The following is a 7111-nucleotide window of genomic DNA, read 5'->3' as shown; positions in this document are numbered from 1 at the left end:
GGGCCACCAGAGCCGCCGCTCCGGCCGAGCCCGAGCTGCCCGCCGCCCTTCTCCGACGCCGGCGAACCCCGCCACTGCCGACCCGGTCCGCCGCCGAAAAACCGTTGGTTCTCGTCGAAATTCCGAACCGGTAATAAACCGCTTTGGTTTTTTCTTAGTTTTTCTTTTCAAAAAACCCTAGATCGGTTTTCTACAGAAAACCTAGATCTGTTTTTTTAAGTTTAGTTAAACAGCGAACGTCCACTGTTTAGATCCTATAAACGAACGTTCATTATTTAGCTTTTTCTTTTTCTGTTATTTTCGGTCAGGGACCTATCTGTGATGATTTCTTTACAGATTAGTCCCTGTTCTTCAAACGTTCGTAACTTTTTACTCGTTTGTCCAAATCCAACGAAACCAACGCCCACTTCTTCATTATGATCCCCTCTATCTAGTAATCCAACTCAAACATGTTTTTGAAAGTTTTAAAATTTGATTTAGAACACATTTGAATTCAAACTTCTTTTGATCATAACTTGAGTTTCGTAGCTCCGATTTAGTTGATTCTTTTTGCAAATCGAAGCTCTTGACCTAAACTTTCTGATAAGGCCAAATTCATATAATTTTGGTACTTTTAGAAATTGTTTTATGTTGCAAGAGTTATTTGCTTGGTTTTGATGTTTCCCGAATCGCCTTCCTCGTTCTTTCTGATCTTTTGAGTGATTGCTTATGTGTGGTTACCATTGCTTGCTTACGATAGATTGACCGGAGTGTGACGAGTAGATCTATCCATAGTATTGAGTGCGAATCATCTTCATCAACATTTCAGGCAAGTAACACTTTGATCATACCTTCCATACCCAGTTTTTATTGCATTAGATCTATTCCTCAAACATTGCATGATTAGGATCTAATTAAATTGTGGGTATTGGGAAGTAGTTGAGGTAGTACCTATTACCTGTTTTATTTATCAAACCCTTGGGAGTTACTTCTACGTTGCTATTATATTGCCATGCTATGCTCGTAGACGTGGATTGGTTTTGAGAGATATTCATGACAGATGTGAGATTGTTACTAATGGTTTACCTAAGGTGGCAACTAAAACTCACATCTGGGTGGATTGAGGCACCTGGAGAATCCAGTGTTGTCTGTTTGTATAAGGACCGCCACCCAGGCTCAAAGGGATCATAAGATTATTCATGCTAGAAACTTCCGTGTGCAGCCACAAGCTATTATGGGCTCTAGCATATTGAGTAAGTTGTGGGAAACCTTTCCATGATGGGCTAGCAGATGTAGGGGATTGTAGGTGTACCGGCCTATCTATCGGTTAAGGGGACCTCTTCGGAAAGACTGTGTCTCGGTCATCCGTTTCTCAAACAACATGCAGTGCGAGAATCAAGCAGAGGCGATCGAGTCTTGTGGGGAAAAGTGCGCAAACCTCTGCAGAGTGTACAAACTAATCATGGTTAGCCGTGTCCCCGGTTATGGACATCTTGAGTATCTAGTTCTTGGATTATCCCGTTGATCTCATCATGTTACTTTAATTAATCTTGTTGGGTTAATGATGATACTTAATTGGGATTGAGATGCTGTCAACCATCTCAATGTTTCACAACCACCATGATAGTCAAATAAAATTTATTCCTTTGAAGTAGGGAAAAATTGGCTTTTCGCAAAAACGTTATAACCATAGAGCTTTTCCACCAGCCATATATGCATGTAGTGATAGCCTTTGTTCATCATTTCTCTATGGTGTGAATTTTGCCAGCATATTCCATGTGCTGACCCGTTTTTGGGCTGCAACGTTTCATGTTGCAGGATTCTTACGACGAGTAAGTGATATGTTAGGGTTGCGATTTCTACACTCAACTTTGCCGTTGGTGTTGATGGGAATCCACAACCTTGTTACTTCCGCTATTTGGATTGAGGTAATAGTATTTACTTTACTTTATACATGTGATTTACCTCTGTTATAAATCCTCGAGTACTGTGTGTGTCAGCATACCGATCCAGGGATGACACTTAAGCACAGAGACTTGATCCATTCGGGTCGGGTCGCTACAAGATGGTATCAGAGCACATGTTGACTGTAGGACGTGACCCTAGAAACTGGCAAGCCCATAGGAAAAAAAAATTCTCTACAACTTTCTTTTCAAAAAGATCTTTTACCTCTCTCCTTTTCTGAGTCTTATTCAAATATTCCCTTTTTGTGAGACCATACCCCTTTCCCCTTTTGACCACACGAAGATTCGACTGATGAGACCACTCCAAGAAGGACAAGATATCGGACAACCAAGACCACTTCGGAATGAAGAGTATTTTATCGAGCATTGTTATAATTGGAACTACAACGGTTGAAGATTCGGAAGACTGGGAGAATTTGAAGGCTCTGAAGAATTGCCAGATGTGTATGACCTAGGAAGGTTACCCTTATGGAACTTGGCAGACTATGGAAGCTGTCAATACTCGAGAGCAAGGTGTATCGGAGAAAGACCGAAACATGGAGAGTTAGAAACTCAAAGTTTTGTCAAGGAAACCCTAAGGCAGGAGATATCAACTATGGAATGATAGCTCATGGTAATGACAAGAGCAGAAACACGGATACCCATGAGGTTATCGCCTGCTTATCATATTGTCACCGTGTTGAGTTAAGTATGCATATGCATGGAAGGATTGGATGGTAGAAGGCTGATGGAGCACCTATCAGCAAGATGAAGTTTTAACTTTAGACCGGTGTATCACCAGGATCCGGAGTATTACATCAAGAAGTTTAGGATGGACCTGCAGGAAGCTGTATTTGACAAAGAAGTGTTTCGTGAAGAACTCAGAACCCAGAAACTGAAAGTAGCCAAGCAGGGAAAGCAAAACCTCGAGATAACGGAGACTCGCCAGGAGCTGAAGGACAGTAGGATCATGGTTCATGTCAAGGATGTTGAGACCCAGAAGTTGGAGCGCAACTCCAGAAATATTAAAGGACGTCACGAGAGACTTCGCGTCAACAGAGATGATTTGGCAAAAGAACTTGAGAAGGACAAGCATGATTGCAAGAAGCCATCAGAGACATGAACAAGACTTGAAGAGTTTGGCGACGTTGAAGACTTATTGACCTTCAGAAGACCAAACCCCTGCTATACCTACGTTAGATGCGACGTTTGTGAGCTGTCATTTGTTTGTTGTTTTTCCGACAGCTACAATAAAATCTGTCTTTTCAAAACTATTGTTTGCATTGTGTGTATCCCTCTCTATCTCTCTTATCTCACCCCAAACCCTTGGACCCAATAGAGGATGAATGGAGATTGAGCTTGTATTTTCTGGACCGATGAGTCAATTGGAGACAGACCGATGGATCCAGAACATGGAGGATCACATGAAGAATAACCCTATAGTCGGAAAGGATATGACCCGGCATGCTCTTCAATGTTTTGAAAGAGGTGCTGCTACTTGGTGGAGGATGTACCAAACCATCAATGGATGGCAAGAAGTAACCACTTGGAAAGAATTTAAGTGGACTCTACAAAGATCTCGTCTTGTGTCCCAGAAATTTAAGCCTTATGGAAAGGATATGAAGAAACCTTGTGCATACAAGCCTTGTGGAGAAATAGGCCACAACCATAAGGAACACAAGGAGGAATGCCCTAATTGTGAGGGAAGTCACCCAGCTGAAGAATGCCCAACTAGGCAGATCACTTGTTTCTTGTGTGAAGGGACTACCTACTACCCTGCTCAGTGTCACATCTACCCCATGGTACAAAGGACTATCCAGCAGAAGAAAGAAGCAACGAAAAGAGCCCTCATGGAAAGTTTAGAGGAATCTGTGATGAAGAAAGAGGTGGAGGACACACCCAAAGAAGAACCAAATAAACCCTGCACCAAGTCATGCTATTCATGTGGAGAAGAAGGACACATCTCCCAAAATTGTCTGAATGGGGATTTAGTAGAATTCCCGACGGAGGAAGTAGAGTATGACCCACAGGAAATATAAGCCCTGTTTGGAACGGAAAAATCCCGGATGAAAAGAAGATTGGATCCCAGGAACAACCCAATTTCTACAAAGAGAGACCTGAGTCGTATCACATGTTTCAAGTGCAAAAATTCAGGACACTACCACAATGATTGCCCAAAAGGGAAGATGAGGACCCCAGGAGGCTATATAATCACAAGGAAACCCCGTGATATGTCAGAAGTAATATGTTTCCGTTGTGATGAAGCAGGGCACTTTGCCAGAGAATGCCCCAAGGAGATGGAGACTTGTGACAAATAGTTGAGTGCAACGATAAATATAGTAGTAGTAGTGTGGACATTTCTTTTACTAAGTGAGGTGTCGGATTGATGCATGTAATGGAATGAAGGAGATTGTAATAATTTGAGAATCAATAAGGTTAGCATCATTGGTATTGATTTGGGTTCTATGAGTTGTTACTCTATGAAGAAAGATTTTGACCATTTTCGAGGATATGAGAAATATGGTCTATGGAAGATTGTGCATTTTAAGGGTGGTAGTACCATGTGAGGAAACTTGACCCTTGGAAAAGGTAATGATATTCCACGAAGTGGATTTCGAACAAAATAAGTATGACTTTTATCTCGATATGTTGGATACCCCAAGAATATGAGGGTATGGAGTATTATTGGATGTAAAGGAGGTAGTTTATGAAATTGGAGACGGAGCATGTCTTCGTGTGTTCCCTCTGCGAGGAGTTAAACTATTTGGAGTTAAGGGAAAGTTAACCCCGAGATTTGTAGGACCATACCGAGTTTTGGAGCGTATGGGAGAAGTGGCCAACAAGTTGGAGTCACCTGAAGGACTGTCAGGAGTTCATGATGTGTTTCATGTTTCCCAGTTGAAGAAGTGCGATGCAGAGATGGCCAATATTCCCCTGTAAGGACGCTTGACCCTGGAAAGGATAATGTTGTTCCACGAAGTGGAGTATGGACTTCATAAGTATACGTGTTCTTTTATCTCGGTATGTGGGATATCCCACGAGGATGAAGAGATAAATTACTATTGGATATAAAGGAGGTATGATGTTGGAAATATGTATCAATGGAAATTCGATGATGAGTCTGAGTAATCATGTCTTAATTTGGTGCCAATAGAAGGAAGGAAGACAGTATAATTGGATGGATTTAAGAATACCAGGAAGTTGGATGTTGGATTAAGGATCAGTTGCCCGATGATGAGTTCAAGGTTTACAAGTGATGAGATGGGCCATAACCCACAGGCCCCAGGACCCGCCAAGAAGCAAGCACATTCTTGCTGAAGGAAAGACCCCGGAAGAAGTTACGATTTTATCGACAGACGATCTTATAGGAGTTACGCAAAACTTGAGAGTTGTGAAGGAACGATAGATGTTTGTTTGGCTTGCAGAATCCATGGATTTATCCGAACTTGGTTCGTCGACAAGAGAAATTCTGCAATGCTTGCGAGGTTGACCGAGTGTTAGAATGCGAGATTCGCTAAACCATATACAAGGTAATGATTTGGGTGCGGGATGGATTGATCACCATACCGACTTACCCTTATTGTTCGCTTTGCTATATGGGATGGTAAATCTGAGTGACCTACCTATAGTAGAGAGACGATGCTATTAACCTTGCTTGAACCTTAGAATGGTATAAGAATGTTTCCCTTGTACACGACAGTTGATGCCAATCGTAGGTTATACGGTGAGGATCAACCAGACCCATTTTCTGCAGGAAAACCATAAATTGTTGACCACCATGAGATGTCGATAGTTGTTTAGTATTGGCGCCAGACCCGTCAGCTATGAAGACCCAGTCATGGAAGAACCATACCAAGATGAAAGGATACAGAAGAATTGAGGAAAAAGGTTATGCCACTACCGGAAGAGCCCATTATCCTTACGATCTGAGAAGACTGACACTGTCAACAATATGGACGGAGTATACGAGTTTTGGTGGAATCGTAACAATGTTTTTAAGGGTGGTAGCACCCCAGACCCTGAGATGATCGATGGATTTTGAGGAGACCCCCAAACCCTAACCTATTTCTTTCTAGCCTCTCCGAATCTCGAGGACGAGATTCATTTAAGGGTGGTAGGTTTGTAACATCCCAAAATTCTAAATTTTGGAATGTTATAATAAATAGATAGATTTGATTGTTTGTTGGATTGTTGTGTGATTGATTGACTGAAAGTGAGTGAAATTCGGAACTTTTTGAAAGTTAAATGAGAGGGAATAAAAGGACTTTCCCAAACTTTCATTTTGCTTTTATGATCTCCATGAATTCAAATTCTTTTCACCACAAAACCCTGGAGAGAAGATGACATGACTTCTTCCATTTATTTAAATGACAAGGGGTGTTGAAAATATTTGAATTTCATTTGAAAATATTTCCCATTTCTGAAACTTTATGCAACTCAATGATTTTCACGAGAGAAGCTAAATGACCTCTTCAAAACAAATGAAATATGAGTTGGGAGTTTCAAAGGATTAAAATCAAAGTCCCATTGAAATTATTTTTCAATATTGGAGTTATTTGAGTTTTATTCAAATTATTTTTCTCCAAAATAAAAATATACAGAAAATAGGGTAACATGATTCCCTACAACAAAAAATCGGAGAGAAATAAATTTGAAATCATTTTGGGTATTTTAAAAATGATTTTTATTGGATTTTATTAAGGCAGTAGCACTGTTTGATTTATTTGAATTTTTGAGGATTTATTTGCCTTTAGAAAAATGTTCACGTTGTAGGAAATCTTTTTCTGAAAATTTTGATATATTATATGCCTATATAATATTTTATTTTGTTTATTTTTATTTTTATTTCTTTGTTTCTTTAAAAAAAAATTCCCTCCGCCGAACTGGGCCGGCCCAGCTCTTGCCAGGCCAAGGCCCAGATTCGCGCACCGCCGTCGTCCCCGTGCGGGACTCGTCCCCGAGTCCGAGCCGCCGCCGCCGCTCGCCGTGGCCGCCCCGGCCTCCTCCTACCCCTCCTCCACGCCACCTCCTCGCCCCCCTCTTAAAAGGCGCCGCCCCGGGCCCCGACCTCTCTCTCTCTCCTCTCTTCTCGCCGCCGCCTCGAGCCGCATAGCCGCCGCCGCCGGCGAGATCCGCCGCCTCGCCCCGCGCTCCACCGGCGCGCTCGGCCGCCGCCACCACCGCCAACG

This window comes from Triticum aestivum, chromosome 4D, assembly GCF_018294505.1.
Source record: "Triticum aestivum cultivar Chinese Spring chromosome 4D, IWGSC CS RefSeq v2.1, whole genome shotgun sequence".
Taxonomy (NCBI): Eukaryota; Viridiplantae; Streptophyta; class Magnoliopsida; order Poales; family Poaceae; genus Triticum; species Triticum aestivum.
Note: the sequence above shows the minus strand (reverse complement) of the source record.